The sequence below is a fragment of the Pinus tabuliformis genome, chromosome J, assembly GCF_031772625.1.
Source record: "Pinus tabuliformis cultivar Carrire ecotype Pingquan chromosome J, CPIR1, whole genome shotgun sequence".
NCBI classification, from domain to species: domain Eukaryota; kingdom Viridiplantae; phylum Streptophyta; class Pinopsida; order Pinales; family Pinaceae; genus Pinus; species Pinus tabuliformis.
This window is the reverse complement of record NC_142295.1, coordinates 1,038,421,220-1,038,446,225: the sequence shown is the minus strand read 5'-3', so window position 1 is coordinate 1,038,446,225 and position 25,006 is coordinate 1,038,421,220. Positions and strand designations below refer to the sequence as shown.

Genomic DNA, 25,006 nt, shown 5'->3' with positions numbered 1-25,006 from the left:
ATGCATCCTAGATTCAATCCTAGGTTGAGCTTTTATCCTATCAATATGTTTTTATCATGGTGGGGTTATCATTAGGGAAGATAACTTAGTTTCAAAATAAAACAATTATTGCAGAACACCCCCCTTATTAGCACACTTCTTTAGGGAAACCTTCTCTTCTGCAAATGGTTTAGGAAGGTAGTTGACCATTTTGGCACTTCTTCCAAGGGCACAATCCATATAGGATATTTCATATTTGATGAATGGTTGAGGTAATTACATGACACAATATTCTTGGGCACACCCCTCCTAAACACCCTTTCTTCAATATTGCATGGATATTTTAGCTACACTTAACATTATTTGACCTCGATTGGCGAGCACACTCATGTCTTTGACTTAGCACATAAAATATTTTATCTAGAGGTTATTATGGAGTTTACATGTGGCATGTTAAGAGGACATATGTCTCCTTCAATGCATCTTGCATGGACTAGAAGCTTGAGGGTCATATATCACTTTTACATGCATGCATGCTTGAAGAGCACTATCTATGTGGACCTATAAAATCATGTCTCAATTATTGTTCATATTTTTCATGGTGCACCCTCACTTGAAGATATGTGTTTTGATTCCTGCATCAAGATGAGGGTGAGCTCTTTTGGAGAGTCTAGTGTCTTCATATCTTGACATGGTCAACCATTGATTGAGGATGGATCTAACTATTCCATGATCACTCTAAATTCATTGAGGATGGATCTAGCTATTTCATGATCACTCTAAATGCATTGATATCGAATGTTATTTCTTGAGAGAATGATAATTATTGGAGAATACCTACCTTACAAGGAGGGTTTTTTAAACTTCTTGATTACTATAAGTTGTTCTCCATTCATCCTCTCACTATTGGGAAATGGTGGGGCACACTTATTTGGGAGCGCACATTCAACTCCAAGAATTCAAAATGAGTAGGGGCACACCTATTATTGGCAGTTACTACACATAAAGTTATCGATGTGATTCATCTTTCAACTGTGTTAAGATTGAGAATAATGTCGACTTGTTGTCATACCTTTTTTTAAAGCAAGAATTTACATGATTGTTGTTGGAAATCATTCTTATCCTACTTTTTGAATTACAAATTCATGTAGATGAAACCTAATCATTTCATTATTTTGATATTCTATGCATCTTTTTTCTCTTTTCTCACATAATGCATTTCTCAAAGAAATGCATCAAACACTTATTAGTCCAAGGATGATGCCAAGAGTAAATGAAATTGTTCTTGACTCAAGGTTAAATCAATGTCTCAACAATAAACTCACACAAACACATCCCAAAGTAGGATTAAAAGCCAAGCAAAAGAAGAGAGAACTCTCAACCACTCAATCTACACCCCATGACCACCAAACATGATGTTTAATTTGAATTATCAACTTAAATTTATACTTGTACACTAAAGTTCAATCAACTATTAAGAAAGCATGTATCATGTGTTAAAATTCAAGCAGTGGAATATCACATTGAGCATCAACAACAAGCTATTCAACTCTTAAAGGATAACCTCACTCTAGTGCAGAATCCAATGAAACAATAGGCATATCAACATCGCAGTGAAAGAAGTTTTGATGTAGGTGACTAGGTATTTTTAAGGCTCCAACCATACAAACGAATTTCATTCAAGCAAGCTAAGAAGGATAATAAATTATCACCCAAGTAATATGGTTCTTACAAAGTGTTGCAAAATATTGGTACTATGGCATACAAATTGGAGATGCTCGCATCTCCCTGAGTACACCCAATTTTCCATGTTTCATGCTTAAAGAAGGCTATTAATGAGAAGCTCCCAGTTCAAACATTATTGCCAAAACTTGTCGAAGAAGGAAAAGTCATATTGGGGCTGAAGCAGTCATAGAAATGAGAACTTGAAAGTTACAAAATCGATCAATTTCAAAGTATCTCATTAAGTGGAAGAACTTACTTGTTGAAGATTCCACATGGCAGGATGAGAATTTTATATAGAAGCCTCCAAAAGTACTCAAGTGTTGAGGACAACATTTTTTGAAGGAGAGGGGCATGTGAGGTCCCTATAATACTAGTGTATCTGTTGGTTTGGGGTAGCATCGGATGTGCTATAGCCACAAAAATTGGTGGAGATTCTAAAGAACATAAGATCTCCAATACCCAGAAATGGTTTGGACAAAATCTCACTAGTTTGAGAGATATTCAAATAATTAATATTTTTTAATGGAGTCCCTAAGTCTAAACTTAGGGAAAATAAAATATTGGTGTGAATTGATATAAAACTAAGTTAGAATGGTCCAAAAGTCATGGATCACGCAAGATATAATCTTAGCCATTGGTTATGGACTTAATCTTGGCCATTGAATTGTCAACGAGAAAAGTATAAGAGCAGGCTTGAGGGTCAGTGGGTCACTTAGAGAACACATTGAGTTGATCAAGAATTCAATTTTTTGGGGTAGGGCTTGCTGAGGAAATCGAAAGAGTGATCAAAGTTGCAGCTGAGGGGTAGTGAATACAGAAGCAGAAAAGCAGAGCCGGTTATCAAGAGCATCAACGGAGAAGCTGGAGAGAGGGGCGTAGAGCCAACTAGAAGCCACGTAGAGGCAGTCAGGAGTTGCACAGTGCCTAAGGAGAGCTAGTGTGGGTGACATAGAGACTGAGGAGGCTGACGCAGGGCAATTTGGGCTTATGCCTTGATGACTCTAGGCCAGAGAGGCTGACGTAGTCCCTAGAGGCAGATGCTGGGAGATTTCGTGGCGCAGATTGCAGCTGAGAGCTGTGGGTTGTTCATCTGGTGCTTTTAGCCAAAATATCTATCTCCGACTGAGAGGTACTACTACCGAGAGAATTCTCTATTGGGTGAGCCATTTCTAGAACCCAGATTGTATTCTGAAACTACTTAATAATAAAACCCTCAAATAGCTGCATCGGTTTTCCCGCATTGGGTTTTTCTGAGGACATTAGTCCAAAAATAACGGTGTCACTTGTGTTCTTTTTTTTCCTTCAGTTGATGATCTATATGTGTTGAGCATGTACTTGTATTTATTTTCAGTATTTACATGGAAAATAACTTGTTAATTAATAGAACAAGTAGGAAGAAATAAATTAGAAAGTACATGAAGGATTTCTAATAGATAGACTTAGAAATTCCAACAGTATCCCCATTATTGTTATTATTAGTGTAGCCCCCTTATTTTTATTTTTAGTGTAGACCCTTATTGTTATTGTTGTTCCCGTGTAGCCCCCATATTGTTAGTTTTGAGCCCCATAAAAGCCCACTATTGTTATTGTTGTGCCCTTACATTGTTATTGTTATATAGGCTCTGATTATATTATGACCCCTTAGACTCCTATATATACTAAGGAGGTCTTGTCGTTTGTATCATCCAAGAATTTTTCATTTATGTGATGTAAAGGAGGGTGCCCCCTCGAAGAGGCTATTTTTCAAGTCGTTGATCTATCTTTTCTTCAATTTTGTGAGATGGTAGCATAACATTTCTCCAGAATTAATGGAAACCTTGAGAAGTCTGGTTGCAAAGATAAGAGTTGCAAAGATGGCAATGAGAAGCTTGTAAGGGCAAAAGAAAGGCTTACCAAAGCACAAAGAGATAAAGCTAAAGTGAATGTGGTTATACTATAGAGTCCTCATATTTGTAGAGGCAAAGGAAGCGTGAGTTGGGGACTAGTCAAGGATCAAACAAAGCTCATAAGAAGAAATAATGAAAGAGGAAAGAATTAATTTAGAAAATCGAAGTAGATCCAAGAAAAGTCACAAACTATTAAGTGAAGAAAGTAAACAGAGGTACTACATTGAATACTCTAGAGAGAAGAACCAACACTCATAAAAAATGAACATGTACCAAAAGAATTAAAGAAGGCCAAACTTCCCACATTTGATGGCGAGCTAAAGCCAACAAAATACATTGAGACATGGTTTCTTGGGATAAAAGAAGCTCTTTAGAGTCCACAACTACTTTGATAACATGAAGGCAAAGGTGGTTACCTTCAGTTTGAAAGGCAAGGCCAATATATGGTGGGAACATTTAAAGAATGTGAAGAATATAAAGGCGGAGGATTAGACACCTATAAGGAGTTTGAGAATAATTTTAGAGGAAAGTATCTATTTGAAAGGTATTTTGACAACAAATCTAAGGACTTCTATGAACTGAAGGTGGGGAAAATGTTATGAAGAGACAAAAAATCAAAGGTATATCAATGAGATGCCATAAGTGTTTAAGGATCGAATTTAGTTTGATGAGCCATAAAATCTTGAAGATGTAATCGAGAAATTAAAACATTGTCATGAGGAGTCTAGGCATGAACTTGAGTATAGAGAAAATTGCAAATCAAAGAGAAACAATAATTTTAAAGGAAAAGGGAAGAGAGTAGTCAAAGGAATAAGCTCGGTCCTTATCAACCAAGAAAATTAACAGAGCTTCAACACTGCCAACAAAGAAGGTTGACCTACCCAGACTGTGAGAGAAGAGGCCAAAGGCCATGGAAGAGGACCCTATAAATGATGGACATGTAGGGAGAGGCACCCGGGAAATATTTCAAAATGTTGGCCCAAAACTGTACAACGAACAAGGGGCAGAAACAACTAGGGACGTGGTCCAAAATGTGCCAGGAATTTATGCAGTCATGGATAATCACCAAGCAAACCATTAGGAAGTGATTATCAAAATTGAAGGCATGCTTTGTGATCAAATAATTTCGACTTTAATTGAACCTCGTTCCAATTATAGTTATATAAGCCTGACGACGATGGAAAATAAAGTTTGACTAAAGAAACACACCAGGAGTCATGGCTAGTTCAGTTAGCCAACTCGACCAAAAGAAGAGTGCAGTATATCAACATATCATGTCCTTTTATGCTGACGGATTTGGCTACAATAGCTGATTTTAACTTGTTGTAATTAGGTGCATATGATGCACTATTGGGGATGGACTGGATGTCATTGCATTGCACTAAGTGGATTGTTATAAAAATATGGTCAAGTGCATAGATGAGAATGGAGAATGAAGGGTGTTGCAAGGAAAGATGAAGCCAATATCAGTAAGGCAAATCAAAATGATGCAAGTCAAAATAACTTGTCAAAAATTACGTAAATTAATTGTTTTGGAAATAACCAACAATTTTGAGAATGATAGCAGTGATAAGTAGCTAGAACACCAAGTTTTGAAGCAATATGTTGTATTTACACAAGAGATCCCTTGATTACCTCCACACATGGAAGTGGATTTCTCCATATAATTGTTTCTAAGAAATGCACCAACATCTAAAGTTCTATACTCGACGATTACCCCAAAACTCATGGAACTGAAACTATTAGCTAAAAGAAATGTTGGACAACGGATACATCAAACCAAGTGTGTCATAATAGGGTGCACTAGTCTTATTTGTGCAAAATGAAGATGGAACACTCAAACTGTGTATAGATTACAAGAATTTGAATAAAGCTACCATAAAAAAACAAATACCCATTACCTTGAATCAATGGCTTATTTGATCAATTGTGGGGAGCAACATTGTTCTAAAAAATCGATATAAGATCTAGTTCTCGCCATGTGTGTATATGGTTATCCTTTGTGTTGGAAACCATCATACATTGTAATTATAAATCAAGATACACATTAAATAAGATTGTTAATTTCAATAGCAAAAGAAAAATCAAACAAGAACTCTGTGCCTGCACAAGCGACAAGCGATATTCACTTAGAATAAATTAATATTCACTTAGACTAAATTAAAACTATTTACCTTAATAAAAAAAGACAATCTTGGCTTATAGTTTGATATCTAAATCCTAATTAAATGTATATGATTCTCTCAAATTGAATGTATTGTGTATCTCATGATTATCTACTATTTACCAACCTAGATCCAACTTAACTCTAGATCTATCAATCGCCAAGAGGGATCAAATATCTCAAGGTGAAAACCTCTTTTTTTGAGTGCAAAACTTGAGGAAAGTTTTGCACCTCAAGAGATTTGATTCCTATCGACGCTTGATATATCTAGAGTTAAGAATGATCTAGGTTAGTTTCATTATTAATAATTAATAATTATAATTATTAGTTTTTTAATTTAATTTATTTTTTTTTATGTAATTTGACCAAGTCAAAATGTTTACATAACATAACATAGATTGACAACATCTCTTCCATACTAGGTCGGAGAGCGCCTCTCTGCGCAATTATTTTATGTTAAATTTTAACTCTCAAATCAAACCCACACTCAAAGAAACATAACCTACAACTAGAACTAAAAAACAATATTCAATAAATATAAGAGTAGAACAAACATATTTTGTGAGCTAATTCAAAACAAAATATAACTTTGCCTTGATGGGATTTCCCTAGGTGATATGACTTAACATTGTAAAATGTTGTTAGATATTGGCTAGGGGCCAAGTATATTGAATGATGTATTATTTCTAAAGTGTGAGTTAGAGAAGCGGTGGGGGGGGGGGGGGGGGGGAGTACTATATACATCTTTGTTGATCAAACTTGCTTTTAATATTTGATAAGGTATTAATCATGTAATAGTCTTTTGGTGATGCATCCTAGTCCTAGGTTGAGATTTTATCCTATCAATATGTTGTTATCATGGTGGGGTTATCACTAGAAAGAATAAATTAGTTGCATGATACAACAATTATTTGAGCTCACCCCCCTTATTAGCACACTTCTTGAGGGCACCCTTCTCTTCTGCAAATGGTTTGGGAAGTTATTTGACCATTTTGGCACTTCTTCCAAGAGCACACTTCATATGGAAGATATTTTATATTTGATGATTGGTTGAGGCAATTACATGGCACAATATTCTAGGGCAGACCTCTCGTAAGTGATCTCTCTTAATTATTGCATGGATATTTCAACTACACTTAGCATTATTTGACCTCTATTGGTTAGCACCCTCACATATTTGACTTAGCACATAAAACATTTTATTTGGAGGTTGTTATGGAGTTTGCATGTGGCATGTTAAGAGGACATATGTCTCCTCTATGCATCTTGTATTGACTAGACGCTTGAGGGCCATACATCACTTTACATGCATGCATCTTGGATAACACTATCAATGAGGACCTATAACATCATGTCTCGATTATTGTGCCTATTTTTATTGGTGCACCCTCAGTTACATATTCATATTTTTGTTCCTCTGTCGAGAGGATGGTGAGCTCTTCTGGAGAGTCTAATGTGTACATATATTGATTTATGTGAATTGCACGACGTCGGGTATAGTGGAACCCACAATTACATAGCTCCTAACGTGGAGGGAATGACGAAGTATAACATCACCCCAACATTTAAGACTAGTGACATCACCCTAGACCTTGGGTATATTGAATGGAGGGCATAGTAGAACTCATGGGATTTAATTCCTGGGTGACCTAGCACATGGGGCCTATTTGGTGGGGTCAAACACGACATAGCATGAATGTTTTTGCTTAAAAGTCAAGAGGGAGGCTAATCTTGTCACAAGTTGTATGTTTCCATGTAACCCTGACAAGGTCATGCCTAGTGGCTTCTCCTGAGCTTTTATTCTTGAGAAGAGGTGGCTAGGGAGGGGCCCACACTTGCTTAACCTGCCTATGTCTATGTATGAGTGTTCATTTGTTTAGAAGGGTATGCCATATGAGTGAATCAATAGTGGATACATGTGACCCAGGATAAGAACACGTCAACAACTTCCATCTCGCCTATGATGTGGACAATCACGTAGGCACTGCATGGCAGACCCAATGACGTGGTGCAATTTGATTGACCAAGACTTTAATTAACCACATCTTTTGATCGAGGAGTCAAATTGGAAAAAAAATTATATTGTTGCAAAGGTCTTGATGAGATGAAAAAAACAATGTTATCCAATTTAAGTTATGATATGTTATCCTAGGGGTTAAGTGTATTGAATGATGTATTATTTCTAAAGTTTGAGTTAGAGAGGAGGGTTATTATAGACATCTTTGGTGATCAAGCATCTTTTTATTATTTAATAAGGTATTAATCATGTAATAGTCCTTCAGTGATGCATCCTAGATTCAATCCTAGGTTGAGCTTTTATCCTATCAGTATGCTGTTATCATGGTGGGATTATCATTAGGGAAGATAACTTAGTTTCAAAATAAAACAATTATTGCAGAACACCCCCCTTATTAGCACACTTCTTTAGGGAAACCTTCTCTTCTGCAAATGGTTTAGGAAGGTAGTTGACCATTTTGGCACTTCTTCCAAGGGCACAATCCATATAGGATATTTCATATTTGATGAATGGTTGAGGTAATTACATGACACAATATTCTTGGGCACACCCCTCCTAAACACCCTTTCTTCAATATTGCATGGATATTTTAGCTACACTTAACATTATTTGACCTCGATTGGCGAGCACACTCATGTCTTTGACTTAGCACATAAAATATTTTATCTAGAGGTTATTATGGAGTTTACATGTGGCATGTTAAGAGGACATATGTCTCCTTCAATGCATCTTGCATGGACTAGAAGCTTGAGGGTCATATATCACTTTTACATGCATGCATGCTTGAAGAGCACTATCTATGTGGACCTATAAAATCATGTCTCAATTATTGTTCATATTTTTCATGGTGCACCCTCACTTGAAGATATGTGTTTTGATTCCTGCATCAAGATGAGGGTGAGCTCTTTTGGAGAGTCTAGTGTCTTCATATCTTGACATGGTCAACCATTGATTGAGGATGGATCTAACTATTCCATGATCACTCTAAATTCATTGAGGATGGATCTAGCTATTTCATGATCACTCTAAATGCATTGATATCGAATGTTATTTCTTGAGAGAATGATAATTATTGGAGAATACCTACCTTACAAGGAGGGTTTTTTAAACTTCTTGATTACTATAAGTTGTTCTCCATTCATCCTCTTACTATTGGGCAATGGTGGGGCACACTTATTTGGGAGCGCACATTCAACTCCAAGAATTCAAAATGAGTAGGGGCACACCTATTATTGGCAGTTACTACACATAAAGTTATCGATGTGATTCATCTTTCAACTGTGTTAAGATTGAGAATAATGTCGACTTGTTGTCATACCTTTTTTTAAAGCAAGAATTTACATGATTGTTGTTGGAAATCATTCTTATCCTACTTTTCAAATTACAAATTCATGTAGATGAAACCTAATCATTTCATTATTTTGATATTCTATGCATCTTTTTTCTCTTTTCTCACATAATGCATTTCTCAAAGAAATGCATCAAACACTTATTAGTCCAAGGATGATGCCAAGAGTAAATGAAATTGTTCTTGACTCAAGGTTAAATCAATGTCTCAACAATAAACTCACACAAACACATCCCAAAGTAGGATTAAAAGCCAAGCAAAAGAAGAGAGAACTCTCAACCACTCAATCTACACCCCATGACCACCAAACATGATGTTTAATTTGAATTATCAACTTAAATTTATACTTGTACACTAAAGTTCAATCAACTATTAAGAAAGCATGTATCATGTGTTAAAATTTAACACCCTTACTCTTCCTTTCCTTATTTAACATCCTTACTCTTCCTTTCCTTTTAGTTCTAGATAGTATTAGCAAACTTCTAGAAAAAAGAAGGGGCTCTATGGAATATTAAAGGGATTAAGAATAACAACAATTTTATTATCTCACATATTTTAATTGTTGATGATATTCTAACTATTGATATTAATTCTATTAAAAACGCTGAAGCTATTAAATCTTTTTTGAGTTTGTTATGTTTGGCACTAAGAACATTGCCAAGTGTATCACTTGTTTCCATTTAATCCCTCCCTTAAGGAGGCAAGCTATTAACCAATTTTAGCTTTAAAAGCTCACAACTTTGATGAAGGCTTCAAATAATATAGTTTTTCAGTTAAAGTAAATGATTATTTGCGAAGGAAATATATTTGGGTAAGGAACAAATCAAGAAAAATATATCTTTAAGGTGTTATTAAGTACCCCCAGATATCTCCCTGGCTAAGAATGAGAGAGACGAGAGAGAATGGGTAAAATGAGATAAATGTTGTAATGTTATATTATATTACGTAAACATTTTTTATTTTCCTTTTTTTTGAAAAGATAAATATATTTTATGCTCATCATGGGTTCTAGCTGAGTCTTCATTCTCAAAAAAGTGTGTGCAGAAGGTTGATTTGTCAAAGGAGATTCAAGAGTTGACTACACAGAACTTCTAATTCATCATTTTGTCTTGCAAGCTTTGCTTCGAGGACTAGTTTTCCTCTTACACTTTTTTTGTCAAGGAGATTGAAGAGTTGACTACACAAAACTTCTAATTCACATTTTGTCTGGCAAGTTTTGCTTCGAGGACTAGTTTTCCTCTTACACTTTTTTTTGCCAATCAGAAAAGACTCTTTCTATTAATAGTAAAGAAAGGTGATTACAAACATAGAACTAGTATTTGGCCTAAAAACAAAGCATGTTAATCAGTATTTCCTCTTGCACTTGGACAGTGGACATTATATAATCTTTTATCTTCAAATTGAGAACCAATAAATCAACTTTAATAGAATCAATCTTCAGTTCAACTGTGCAACAATATCCAAGTTGACAAAGTGATATTCCAGTTTTGGAATCGGGATGAATTTAGCAAGAGCTTTTCCTCCCACCAGACACAAAGGAGCGTCCCACTTCAATTCAGAAATGTCGATTATCGTTCCACCTGCAATCGCCAGGATGAAAATGGGTTTTGCAGCCCAAGACTGTACCCAAGTAGGTAGGCATAAAGACTGCAAGACATGCCTAAATCCACAACCAATTTTGTGCATGCTTAAAAATGATGAGTTACTGTGTCTGCATAGGGGAGCGGCCATCTTGAAATGACGCAGCCTGATGAATCACCTGTAGGGAGATTTAATGGCATCAACTTGTTCATAATTCGTATGCCATGGACATCCATCATGCTTTCAAGAAGAAATTGAGCTTTGTTTTGTGACTTTCGAACGGTGGAATTACAATTTAATAAGGTGTGATTAGCGTTAGCGTAATGGTGAAGGTAATAATGCAATGCCATAATTAGGTGCAGTCTCCCTGCCACCTGTGGTGATTGATTCCCCATAATTAACATTGGCACTAGAATATTTTGCCTCTAAAGTGGAGAAATTTTGTGGGTGTGGATCTTAGTATGCTTTATAGCCATATGATTGAGTTTGTGGTTATGGTAAATTAACCCAACCTTGGGTGTTATTGGTTTCTAATTGCTTAAATTTGAGTGGAGAAGTTTGATTAGCACACTTATTAACCTCACTATTTTGTTTCTTTAAAATATAGAAGAAAAGCTTTAAAGGATAATTCTTCAAGCAACATTTTTATTTTATTTTATTTTATTTTTTTAGTTTGGTAAATGATTTTCTTTTAGCTAGGTGTGAAGTTTGATTAGCACACTTATTAACCTCACTATTTTATTTCTTTAAAATATAGAAGAAAATCTTTAAAGGATAATTCTTCAAGCAACATTTTAATTTTTATTTTTATTTTTTAATTTTTTAATTTGTTTTTTTTGTTTTTTTTTTTTTAATTTGGTAAATGATTTTCTTTTAGCTAGGTGTTTGTGTGGAGATGTTGAATAACCAGAAGTGAGCCTTCAAAGATGGTTATATTAGATACTCAAAGGATTCTTGGAGCAACATGCCATGCAATTCAACCTCATTTTTGATAATAGAGACCAATCCTTAGGCATGCCTTCTATTCAAATTTTCATCAGGGTTGGTCATTGAGCTCAATCCCCAGGGATACCTTGTATTCAATTTTCCATCAGGGTTGTACAAAACCTTTCCCCTTCCTACCACCCTTATGTTATCTAAACAATTGACTTGGTTAAATTACATATAAAAAAAAATTAATAATTAAAATAAAATTGTGATAAAATAGTACATATACCATTGGAAATTTTGAGCTGCAAATTTGACAACCCATGTTTTTCCAATGGTATTATTCTCTAATGTAGTCCAATGGTATTCTTCTCTAATGCAGTCTATTTAAAGGTATTTTTTGCAACCAAAGCTTAAAAATAATTATGTGTATAGTATTGCACCTCCACCAGGGAAATTTTCATATCCAACAAAGAGAACCACTCAGTACATATACAACCCAAAGACTTGTAGATGTGAGGATGCATGTCTTCCAAGTAAAATTTGGGAAGAACAATATTTGCCCATTATTTTCCTTATGAGTCCCTTGAGTCCCTTTTTGCTTAAATTTGAACTTCATGGTTTGGGATTTCTATTTTTCTCATGATTTTACTATGTAGATATCCCATGATTTTTTATTCTACAAAACCTAGTTATATGACGGAATTGTGTTTTTTCTAAACACATATGTATGTTGGGCTCCACTAATCTAGTATCTACAAAAACTAATTATGAATAAATTGTGGGTTTTGTAAATGTTTTAAGAATGTTGGATGCTAATGACTCATATATTAAATTGCCCTTTCTTTTTATGATAAATTTGGCTTTTGTGGTAAAAATTATCCATTATTTTCCTTGAGCCTTTCCCAACTTCCAATTCTATCAATTAGGTTCTTTTATGAGATAATTTGATTTTTTGGGATTTCTACTTTTCTCCAAATTTTACCATGTAGATATCTTATATTGTGGGGCTTCACTCAAAGCCTAAAATAATGATGACTACAAACTTAATACTCATAGATATTTTAATAAAGAATGTCATAAATGTAATACACATATTATAGCTCATTTACAATCATCCCTAAATTTATTATAAATAAGTTCACCTAAATTTCCAATAGATTTCTATGGTCTAGAAGGAAAAAGCTACCATCCCTATGGTCACAAAATCTATTTGACATTTGTTTTCTTCTTTAAGGCTCTAGCATAAGATCATAAAAATGTCTCCTCTTTCACTCCCTATTCAAGCATCACTATTATAAAGATTTATAATTACTATTATCCCCTCCTAAGAAGATAACTAAGTAATTTCAGTAGAAATGGGGAATCTACTATATTAAGAGGTGACTCCTATAGTAGTGTAGATTATAAATTCCAAGCCAATGATGAATTTCTTTAGAGTTGGAACCAATGGGCATATATACAATGACAAATCCTTCAATGAAGTTACCAACTAATCCACCCACATTTAGGTTGAAGCAAAAAGTAGCATTGAAGTGGAGATTCCTAATCATCTCAAGATTTCATAAGACTTTTAAGAATCAACTAATTAGATAAAGCACCACATTAAGATGAGAGTTAAAAAATTATCAGTTTGGTCATAGTAGATTAATCATACACATTTTACAACAACAACCCTTATTGGTCTTCCATGTAAAAGACCAAGGATCAATTAACAGTAACAATATGCTCTTAAATACAATGAAAAAGAAACTATTAACATATAAAACAAACAACTTCAAGATTCTAACTATTAGGCCTAAGGAAAAACAATTCAATGCTAAATAAAGATATACTCTTAAATACAATAAAAAAGAAACTATTAACATATAATAGATTACCAAAAACAAACAACTTCAAAGTTCTAACTATTAGGCTTACAAGAAAACAATTCAACATTAATTTAAAAGTTGTTAATTATATTAGTCCAAATATCTAAGCATCAATTAACCATATAGAATTGAAAAAATGATCCAAAAACATAAAAAATAACATTTAAACATAGTTTAAACAATAAACTGGATTAAAAAATAAAGAAAGAAAAAGCACCCAAAAAAAACTTAAAAACCAGCATATTGAATACATAAAACCTACGGACAATAATGGATTAAATAATTCAAACATGAAATAAAGTACTTGGAACAATAATAAACGTAGTAAATAGTAATGTAACATATAACAACAAAATGAGTTATTGTAAACCTATAAATCCTCGAAAGTTCAGTAAACTTGGAACCCTAAACTCTGGGTTTAATTTGCCATACCTTTCGAAAGGGATCTATACATAAAACAACATTTGAACAGGGCACACTACGAACAGAATTGATTTAAGACATATATATATATCTATAGAGTATTCAGTAATAAGTTCCAAGTGGGCTTTATTAGAAAGCAAAATGCCCCCGGAGGAAGAAAAAGTGATGTTATAAAAACATCAATTTGGGGTATAAGCATACTTCACTTTCCCATTCTTCACTTTCTCGATGTACTTCTTGGTGAAGAGAGCGTAATTAATGCGTTGAATCACTCCACGGCTAGCGATGGTCACATTCTCGAAAAGTTTATCCAAATCCTCATCGAATCGGACGGCCAGCATAATGTGGCGAGGGATAATTCTGGTCTTCTTGAAACGAAGGGCAGCTTTTCCGGCAAACTCCAACACTTCGGCGGTGAGATATTCCAAGACAGCGGCAAGGTAGACGGCCGCCCCGCCTCCAACCCGCTTGGCATACCGCCCTTTCTTGAGATATCCGGCAATCCTCCCCACTGGAAAGGTCAATCCGGCCTTCACTGTTTTGGTTACTCGCTTCTTCCTTGAGCCTGCTCCACTCTTCCCTCCCTTTCCGCTGCTCTTTCCTGAAGTCTCCATTTTCTGAATACTGCTCCTCTACCGCTGATTGTACTCGTAAATGGCGACCACAAAGCCAATGACACTATTGAAAATGGAAAGATATTTAAACGTTACTTATACCATGTGTAGTATAAGAAAATACAAGCAATATAAAAGCAACTTCAATTTCTAGAATTTTGGTGTTTGGAATTGATATACAGTAATCCACTTATACTTATTCTTATTCTTACTAAAACACTGAAATATTGAGTAAAATTTTGTAGTTAAAACACTTTACCAATTAAAAATCACCAGATAACTTACCAACTAAATATATTTCTTACTAAAACACTGAAATATACTAAATATATTTCTTACTAAAACACTGAAATATTGAGTAAAATTTTGTAGTTAAAACACTTTACCAATTAAAAATCACCAGATAACTTACCAACTAAATATATTTCTCTGGGTTTTACTATTAGTTTGAATAAACACTGAAAAGTGCTTTACACTTTCCCACAAAGTTTTCCTTTTATTAACACAATCCTGCACACATAAGAACTAACACAATCCTGCACACATAAGAACTGGCACCACCCATGTTCAGAAGAACTTACACCACTCATATTCGTCTGATTACCAAATATTCAGCGAGCCCACTATTTTACAAGTCGGATCGTCCGATCGCAAGACCGTTTAATTCGCAGATACCTGAGAATTTGTGTCGTCCGTTTCGATAATTTGAGAAGCGCCACTTCATCGGAATTCAAAACGTCGCGGGCGCTACCTATTTCGAGAAATTGAAACGTCGCGGGCGCTACCTATTTCGAGAAATTGAAGGCTCCAACACCATCTCCATCTGCCATTACCTTTGTAATTTTTTAAGGAGGACTCAGTGGGTTGAAGAAGTTATATATTGTCAAATATATTCTATATATAATATATATATCACTGACCAGTCCTAATAAACTGCTGAGCTGTTAAGCTGCAGAGCAGCTCCGCAGGACTTGATACTGGTCCGGGGCGTGTAAAGCGACCACCCCGACCATGTTTGGGCTAGAGTTAGAGGTTTGTGCTTTCGCAAACCTCTGAATTATAGCTACCAAGCTTCATGATTATATTCAGATTTGATACCACACTTAATAATCTTAAAATTAAAATGAATCTAGCTAGTTAATGGCAATGATTCATTGGCTTTTTTCATGACAAGTGACATCTCATAGGTGAAAATAAGATTATAGATAAACACTTTAACCTGAAAAGTAAATGTATAAATATATAAATCATGTTATTAAGCTCTCAATCACTCAGTCTTAATTGTCTGACTTCGATTTGTCTGATTTCGAGTTTGGCAGTGGACGCAATCTTAATTTCTGAATTCGAGTTTGGCAGTGGAAACTGGTAAATAAGAGCAGAATAAAAGTGCACGAACCTCAATACTAGGCCAAACAAACAAACTGAGGTAAGTGAACAAACCCTTTATTTGTTTAGGGTTAATATTTGATCTTTGATTAATATGTTGATCCCGGCGACAATGTTTTTTCTCCTATGCTAAATTTGTTTAGGGTTTATATTTGATCTTTGATTAATATGTTGATCCAGAAGCTGGCGAGTATGCTTTTTCTCCTATGCACTACGTAATGCACAACTATATCCGCACTTCTTTGTTTCAAACCGAATTGATCACATTTTTTTGTTTCCGCACATAATCTTCAGTGGTTCTTGAACTCCATTGGGCTATGCACTTTTCGTATGATCATGCATTTGCTTGGGCGTTACAGAGCTGTAGATTCTTAGGGAGGGGAACTATATAATAAAAGGAAAACTTTGTGGGAAAGTGTAAAGCACTTTTCCGTGTTTATTCAAACTAATAGTAAAACCCAAAGAAATATATTTAGTTGGTAAGTTATCTGGTGATTTTTAATTGGTAAAGTGTTTTAACTACAAAATTTTACTCAATATTTCAGTGTTTTAGTAAGAAATATATTTAGTTGGTAAGTTATCTGGTGATTTTTAATTGGTAAAGTGTTTTAACTATAAAATTTTACTCAATATTTCAGTGTTTTAGTAAGAATAAGAATATGTATAGGTGGACCACTGTATATCAATTCCAAACACCAAAATTCTAGAAATTGAAGTTGCTTTTATATTGCTTGTATCTTCTTATACTACACATGGTATAAGTAACGTTTAAATATCTTTCCATTTTCAATAGTGTCATTGGCTTTGTGGTCGCCATTTACGAGTACAATCAGCGGTAGAGGAGCAGTATTCAGAAAATGGAGACTTCAGGGAAGAGCAACGGAAAGGGAGGGAGGAATGGAGCAGGCTCAAGGAAGAAGCGAGTAACCAAAACAGTGAAGGCAGGATTGACCTTTCCATGGGGAGGATTGCCAGATATCTCAAGAAAGGGCGGTATGCCAAGCGGGTTGGAGGCGGGGCGGCCGTCTACCTTGCCGCTGTCTTGGAATATCTCACCGCCGAAGTGTTGGAGTTTGCCGGAAAAGTTGCCCGTCGTTTCAAGAAGACCAGAATTATCCCTCGCCACATTATGTTGGCCGTCCGATTCGATGAGGATTTGGATAAACTTTTCGAGAATGTGACCATCACGTGGAGGGCATGACGAAGTATAACATCACCCCAACATTTAAGACTAGTGACATCACCCTAGACCCTGGGTATATTGAATGGAGGGCATAGTAGAACTCATGGGATTTAATTCCCGGGTGACCTAGCACAAGGGGCCTATTTGGTGGGGTCAAACACGACATAGCATGAATGTTTTTGCTTAAAAGTCAAGAGGGAGGCTAATCTTATCACAAGTTATATGTTTCCATGTAACCCTGACAAGGTCATGCCTAGTGGCTTCTCCCGAGCTTTTATTCTTGAGAAGAGGTGGCTACGCAGGGGCCCACACTTGCTTAACCTGCCTAAGTCTATGTATGAGTGTTCATTTGTTTAGAAGGGTATGTCATATGAGTGAATCAATAGTGGATACATGTGACCCAGGATAAGAACATGTCAACAACTTCCATGTCGCCTATGATGTGGACAATCACGTAGGCACTGCATGGCAGACCCGATGACGTGGTGCAATTTGATTGACCAACGCTTTAATCAACCACATCTTTTGATCGAGGAGTCAAATTGGAAAAAAAATTATATTGTTGCAAAGGTCTTGATGAGATGAAAAAAACAATGTTATCCAATTTAAGTTATGATATGCTCGAAAAAGATAGAAAAATTTAGACCCCATTTCCATAATGGGACATTTGAGGTCAGGTAAATGTTGTAAAATGTTGTTAAATATTTCCTAGGGGTTAAGTGTATTGAATGATGTATTATTTCTAAAGTTTGAGTTAGAGAAGAGGGTTATTATAGACATCTTTGGTGATCAAACCTCTTTTTATTATGTAATAAGGTATTAATCATGTAATAGTCCTTCAGTGATGCATCCTAGATTCAATCCTAGGTTGAGCTTTTATCCTATCAGTATGTTGTTATCATGGTGGGGTTATCATTAGGGAAGATAACTTAGTTTCAAAATAAAACAATTATTGCAGAACACCCCCCTTATTAGCACACTTCTTTAGGGCATCCTTCTCTTCTGCAAATGGTTTAGGAAGTTAGTTGACCATTTTGGCACTTCTTCCAAGGGCACAATCCATATAGGATATTTCATATTTGATGAATGGTTGAGGTAATTACATGACACAATATTCTTGGGCACACCCCTCCTAAACACCCTCTCTAAAATATTGCATGGATATTTCAGCTACACTTAACATTATTTGACCTCGATTGGCGAGCACACTCATGTCTTTGACTTAGCACATAAAATATTTTATCTAGAGGTTATTATGGAGTTTACATGTGGCATGTTAAGAGGACATATGTCTCCTTCAATGCATCTTGCATGGACTAGAAGCTTGAGGGTCATATATCACTTTTACATGCATGCATGCTTGAAGAGCACTATCTATGTGGACCTATAAAATCATGTCCCAATTATTGTTCATATTTTTCATGGTGCACCCTCACTTGAAGATATGTGTTTTGATTCCTACATCAAGATGAGGGTGAGCTCTTTTGGAGAGTCTAGTGTCTTCATATCTTGACATGGTCAACCATTGATTGAGGATGGATCTAACTATTCCATGATCACTCTAAATACATTGAGGATGGATCTAGCTATTTCATGATCACTCTAAATGCATTGATATCGAATGTTATTTCTTGAGAGAATGATAATTATTGGAGAATACCTACCTTACAAGGAGGGTTTTTTAAACTTCTTGATTACTATAAGTTGTTCTCCATTCATCCTCTCACTATTGGGCAATGGTGGGGCACACTTGTTTGGGAGCGCACATTCAATTCCAAGAATTCAAAATGAGTAGGGGCACACCTATTATTGGCAGTTACTACACATAAAGTTATCAATGTGATTCATCTTTCAACTGTGTTAAGATTGAGAATAATGTCGACTTGTTGTCATACCTTTTTTTAAAGCAAGAATTTACATGATTGTTGTTGGAAATCATTCTTATCCTACTTTTCAAATTACAAATTCATGTAGATGAAACCTAATCATTTCATTATTTTGATATTCTATGCATTTTTTTTCTCTTTTCTCACATAATGCATTTCTCAAAGAAATGCATCAAACACTTATTAGTCCAAGGATGATGCCCAGAGTAAATGAAATTGTTCTTGACTCAAGGTTAAATCAATGTCTCAACAATAAACTCACACAAACACATCCCAAAGTAGGATTAAAACCCAAGCAAAAGAAGAGAGAACTCTCAACCACTCAATCTACACCCCATGACCACCAAACTTGATGTTTAATTTGAATTATCAACTTAAATTTATACTTGTACACTAAAGTTCAATCAACTATTAAGAAAGCATGTATCATGTGTTAAAATTTAACACCCTTACTCTTCCTTTCCTTATTTAACATCCTTACTCTTCCTTTCCTTTTAGTTCTAGATAGTATTAGCAAACTTCTAGAAAAAAGAAGGGGCTTTATGGAATATTAAAGGGATTAAGAATAGCAACAATTTTATTCTCACATATTTTAATTGTTGATGATATTCTAACTATTGATATTAATTCTATTAAAAACGCTGAAGCTATTAACTCTTTTTTGAGATTGTTATGTTTGGCACTAAGAACATTGCCAAGTGTATCACTTGTTTCCATTTAATCCCTCCCTTAAGGAGGCAAGCTATTAACCAATTTTAGCTTTAAAAGCTCACAACTTTGATGAAGGCTTCAAATAATATATTTTTTCAGTTAAAGTAAATGATTATTTGTGAAGGAAATATATTTGGGTAAGGAACAAATCAAGAAAAATATATCTTTAAGGTGTTATTAAGTACCCCCAGAGATCTCCCTGGCTAAGAATGAGAGAGGAGAGAGAGAATGGGTAAAATGAGATAAATGTTGTAATGTTATATTATATTACGTAAACATTTTTTATTTTCCTTTTTTTTGAAAAGATAAATATGTTTTATAATCATCATGGGTTCTAGCTGAGTCTTCATTCTCAAAAAAGTGTGTGCAGAAGGTTGATTTGTCAAAGGAGATTCAAGAGTTGACTACACAGAACTTCTAATTCATCATTTTGTCTTGCAAGCTTTGCTTCGAGGACTAGTTTTCCTCTTACACTTTTTTTGTCAAGGAGATTGAAGAGTTGACTACACAAAACTTCTAATTCACATTTTGTCTAGCACGTTTTGCTTCGAGGACTAGTTTTGCTCTTACACTTTTTTTTGCCAATCAGAAAAGACTCTTTCTATTAATAGTAAAGAAAAGTGATTACAAACATAGAACTAGTATTTGGACTAAAAACAAAGTATGTTAATCAGTATTTCCTCTTGCACTTGGACAGTGGACATCATATAATCTTTTATCTTCAAATTGAGAATCAAGAAATCAACTTTAATAGAATCAATCTTCAGTTCAACTGTGGAACAATATCCAAGTTGACAAAGTGATATTCCAGTTTTGGAATCGGGATGAATTTAGTAAGAGCTTTGCCTCCCACCACCCACAAAGGAGCCTCCCGCTTCAATTCAGAAATGTCGATTATCGTTCCACCTGCAATCGCCAGGATGAAAATGGGTTTTGTAGCCCAAGACTGTACCCAAGTAGGTAGGCATAAAGACTGCAAGACATGCCTAAATCCACAGCCAATTTTGTGCATGCTTAAAAATGATGAGTTACTGGGTCTGCATAGGGGAGCGGCCATCTTGAAATGACGCAGCCTGATGAATCACCTGTAGGGAGATTTAATGGCATCAACTTGTTCATAATTCGTATGCCATGGACATCCATCATGCTTTCAAGAAGAAATTGAGCTTTGTTTTGTGACTTTCGAACTGTGGAATTACAATTTAATAAGGTGTGATTAGCGTTAGCGTAATGGTGAAGGTAATAATGCAATGCCATAATCAGGTGCAGTCTCCCTGCCACCTGTGGTGATTGATTCCCTATAATTAACATTGGCACTAGAATATTTTGCCTCTAAAGTGGAGAAATTTTGTGGGTGTGGATCTTAGTATGCTTTATAGCCATATGATTGAGTGTGAGGTTATGGTAAATTAACTCAACCTTGGGTGTTGTTGGTTTCTAATTGCTTAATTTTGAGTGGAGAAGTTTGATTAGCACACTTATTAACCTCACTATTTTGTTTCTTTAAAATATAGAAGAAAAGCTTTAAAGGATAATTCTTCAAGCAACATTTTTATTTTATTTTATTTTATTTTTTTAGTTTGGTAAATGATTTTCTTTTAGCTAGGTGTGAAGTTTGATTAGCACACTTATTAACCTCACTATTTTGTTTCTTTAAAATATAGAAGAAAAGCTTTAAAGGATAATTCTTCAAGCAACATTTTAATTTTAATTTTAATTTTTTATTTTTTTTTTTAATTTGGTAAATGATTTTCTTTTAGCTAGGTGTTTGTGTGGAGATGTTGAATAACCAGAAGTGAGCCTTCAAAGATGGTTATATTAGATACTCAAAGGATTGTTGGAGCAACATGCCATGCAATTCAACCTCATTTTTGATAATAGAGACCAATCCCTAGGCATGCCTTCTATTCAAATTTTCATCAGGGTTGGTCATTGAGCTCAATCCCCAGGGATACCTTGTATTCAATTTTCCATCAGGGTTGTACAAAACCTTTCCCCTTCCTACCACCCTTATGTTATCTAAACAATTGACTTGGTTAAATTACATTTAAAAAAATAAAATAAAATAAATAATTAAAATAAAATTGTGATAAAATAGTACATATACCATTGGAAATTTTGAGCTGCAAATTTGACAACCCATGTTTTTCCAATGGTATTATTCTCTAATGTAGTCCAATGGTATTCTTCTCTAATGCAGTCTATTTAAAGGTATTTTTTGCAACCAAAGCTTAAAAACTAAAAATCATAATTATGTGTATAGTATTGCACCTCCACCAGGGAAATTTTCATATCCAACAAAGAGAACCACTCAGTACATATACAACCCAAAGACTTGTAGATGTGAGGATGCATGTCTTCCATGTAAAATTTGGGAAGAACAATATTTGCCCATTATTTTCCTTATGAGTCCCTTGAGTCCCTTTTTGCTTAAATTTGAACTTCATGGTTTGGGATTTCTATTTTTCTCCTCATTTTACTATGTAGATATCCCATGATTTTTTATTCTACAAAACCTAGTTATATGACTGAATTGTGTTTTTTCTAAACACTTATGTATGTTGGGCTCCACTAATCTAGTATCTACAAAAACTAATTATGAATAAATTGTGGGTTTTAAGACCTATATATATCTATAGAGTATTCAGTAATAAGTTCCAAATGGGCTTTATTAGAAAACAAAATGCCCCCAGGAAGAAAAAGTGATGTTATAAAAAACATCAATTTGGCGCATAAACATTCTTCACTTTCCCATTCTTCACTTTCTCGATGTACTTCTGGGAGAAGAGAGCGTAATGAATGATTTCCATCGCTCCACCGCTGGCGATGGTCACATTCTCGAAAAGTTTATCCAAATCCTCATCGGATCGGACGGCTAGCATAATGTGGCGAGGGATAATTCTGGTCTTCTTGCAACGACGGGCAGCTTTTCCGGCAAACTCCAACACTTCGGCGGTGAGATATTCCAAGACAGCGGCAAGGTAGACGGCCGCCCCGGCTCCAACCCGCTTGGCATACCGCGATATCTGGCAATCCTCCCCACTGGAAAGGTCAATCCGGCCTTCACTGTTTTGGTTACTCGCTTCTTCCTTGAGCCTGCTCCATTCTTCCCTCCCTTTCCGTCGCTCTTTCCTGAAGTCTCCATTTTCTGAATACTGCTCCTCTGCCGCTGATTGTACCCGCAAATGGCAACCGCAAATTGCTTCTGCCACAAAGCCACCGACACTGATGAGAATGGAAAGATATTTGGTAAAATTTTGTGTTACTGTTTAAATTTTTGGAAGCTGGCATTCATACACCTATAAATCTCATCAACAACTCTGGCAGAGTTTCCAGATTTGGAATCGATTTACAATAATCCCACCTGTATTTTTACTAAAAATCACTCAATAATGAGTAGAATTTTATAAATCACCAGATAACTTACCAGCTAAATATATTTCTTTGGGTTTTACTATTAGTTTGAATAAACACTGAGAAGTGCTTTATACTTTCCCACAATGTTTTCCTTTTATTCTATAGATATATACATGCATGTTCCCCTCCCTAACGCCCAAGCAAATGCATGATCGTACGAAAAGTGCATAGCACAATGGAGTTCAAGAACTACTGAAGATCATGTGCGGAAACAAAAAATGTGATCAATTCGGTTTGAAACAAAGAAGTGCGGGTATAGTTGTGCATTACGTAGTGCATAGGAGAAAAAGCATGCTCGCCAGCCTCTGGATCTAATCAAAGATCAAATATTAACCCTAAACAAATAAAGGTTTATTCACTTACCTCAGTTTGTTTGTTTGGCCCAGTATTGACGTTCTTGCACTTTTCTTCTGCTCTTATTTACCAGTTTCCACTGCCAAACTCGAACTCAGACCATTAAGATTGAGTCCACTGCCAAACTCGAACTCAGGCCATTAAGATTGAGTCCACTGCCAAACTCGAACTCAGACCATTAAGATTGAGAGATTGATGGTATGATTTATATATTTATACATTTACTGTGCAGGTTAAAGTGTTTATTTATAATCGTATTCTCACCTATGTGTTTATGAACCGTTGCTATTAACTAGCTAGATCCATTTTAATTTTAGGATTACTAAGTGCAGCATCAAATGTGAACATAATTATGAAGCTTGATCACTATAACCCAGATTTCCCAAAATTTTGGTCGGATTTTTGCCAAAATCATATTGAAATTTTCACTATTTTCCAGGCAAAATCGTGGCCTCCTTCCACTATGTCACCCCTTTTTACTTTAGAAGAAGTTTGCATCTAAAAAAAATTGATATCTCTTCGACTTTAGTGGATCTAGAGTTAAAATGAATTTATGTTGGTTTTATTATTAATTATATTTATTACTTTTTATTTTTAGTGTTAGTTTTATGTAATTTGAGGTAGCCAAATGTTTTATGAGGATGGATACATGTTAGGCAATCTTGAAAATGGTCATATACCATCTCACCCATTGATGGGTAATTCCGCCCCTCCCTGTGTGAAAACTAGTCATTTTTACTCTAAAAGAAGTTTGCATCTAAAAAATATTGATATCTCTCTCACTTTGGTGGATCAAGAGGTAAAATGGATTTATGTTGGTTTTATTATTAATTATATTTATTAATTTTTATTTTTATTTTTACTTTTATCTAATTTGACATAGTCAAATGTTTTATGAGGATGGATATATGCTTAGCCAATCGGTCATCTACCATCTCACCTATTGATGCCTGATTCCCGCGCATCCCCATCCCTCTCTCGGTGAAAACTGGTCTTTTTTACATAAAAAATATTTGCATATAAAAATATTGATATCTCTGTGGATCAAGACGTAATATAGATTTATGTTGATGTTATTATTGATTATATTTATTAATTTTTATTTTTATGTAATTTGATGCAGTCAAATGTTTTATGAAGATGGATACATGCTTAGCCAATCCCGAAAACTAACCCTCTACCATCTCACCTATTGATGGGTGATTCCGGCTCCTCCCCACCCCTCTCAGTGAAAACTAGTCATTTTTACTCTAAAAGAGGTTTGCATCTAAAAAATATTGATATCTCTCCGATTTTAGTGGATTAAAGAGGTAAAATGGATTTATGTTGGTTTTATTATTAATTATATTTATTAATTTTTATTTTTATTTTTAGTTTTATGTAATTTGAGATAGTCAAATGTTTTATGAGGATGGATACATACTTAGCCAATCATGAAAACTGGTCATTTACCATTTCAACTGATAAGTGATTCGTGCCCCTCTCACCCTAGCCAATCCTGAAAACTAGTCATCTACCATCTCACCTATTAATG

At 35.0% G+C, this 25,006-nt stretch overlaps 3 pseudogenes; 1 reads left to right on the top strand and 2 right to left on the bottom strand.

Moving 5' to 3' along the window:
- Positions 1-14,100: 14,100 nt before the first annotated feature.
- On the bottom strand, positions 14,101-14,535 carry LOC149230443 (putative histone H2A.1 pseudogene; annotated as a pseudogene).
- Positions 14,536-16,778: 2,243 nt separating this feature from the next.
- LOC149230442 (histone H2A-like) lies at positions 16,779-17,122 on the top strand (annotated as a pseudogene).
- Positions 17,123-22,421: 5,299 nt separating this feature from the next.
- Positions 22,422-22,846, bottom strand: LOC149230441 (putative histone H2A.1 pseudogene; annotated as a pseudogene).
- Positions 22,847-25,006: the final 2,160 nt, after the last annotated feature.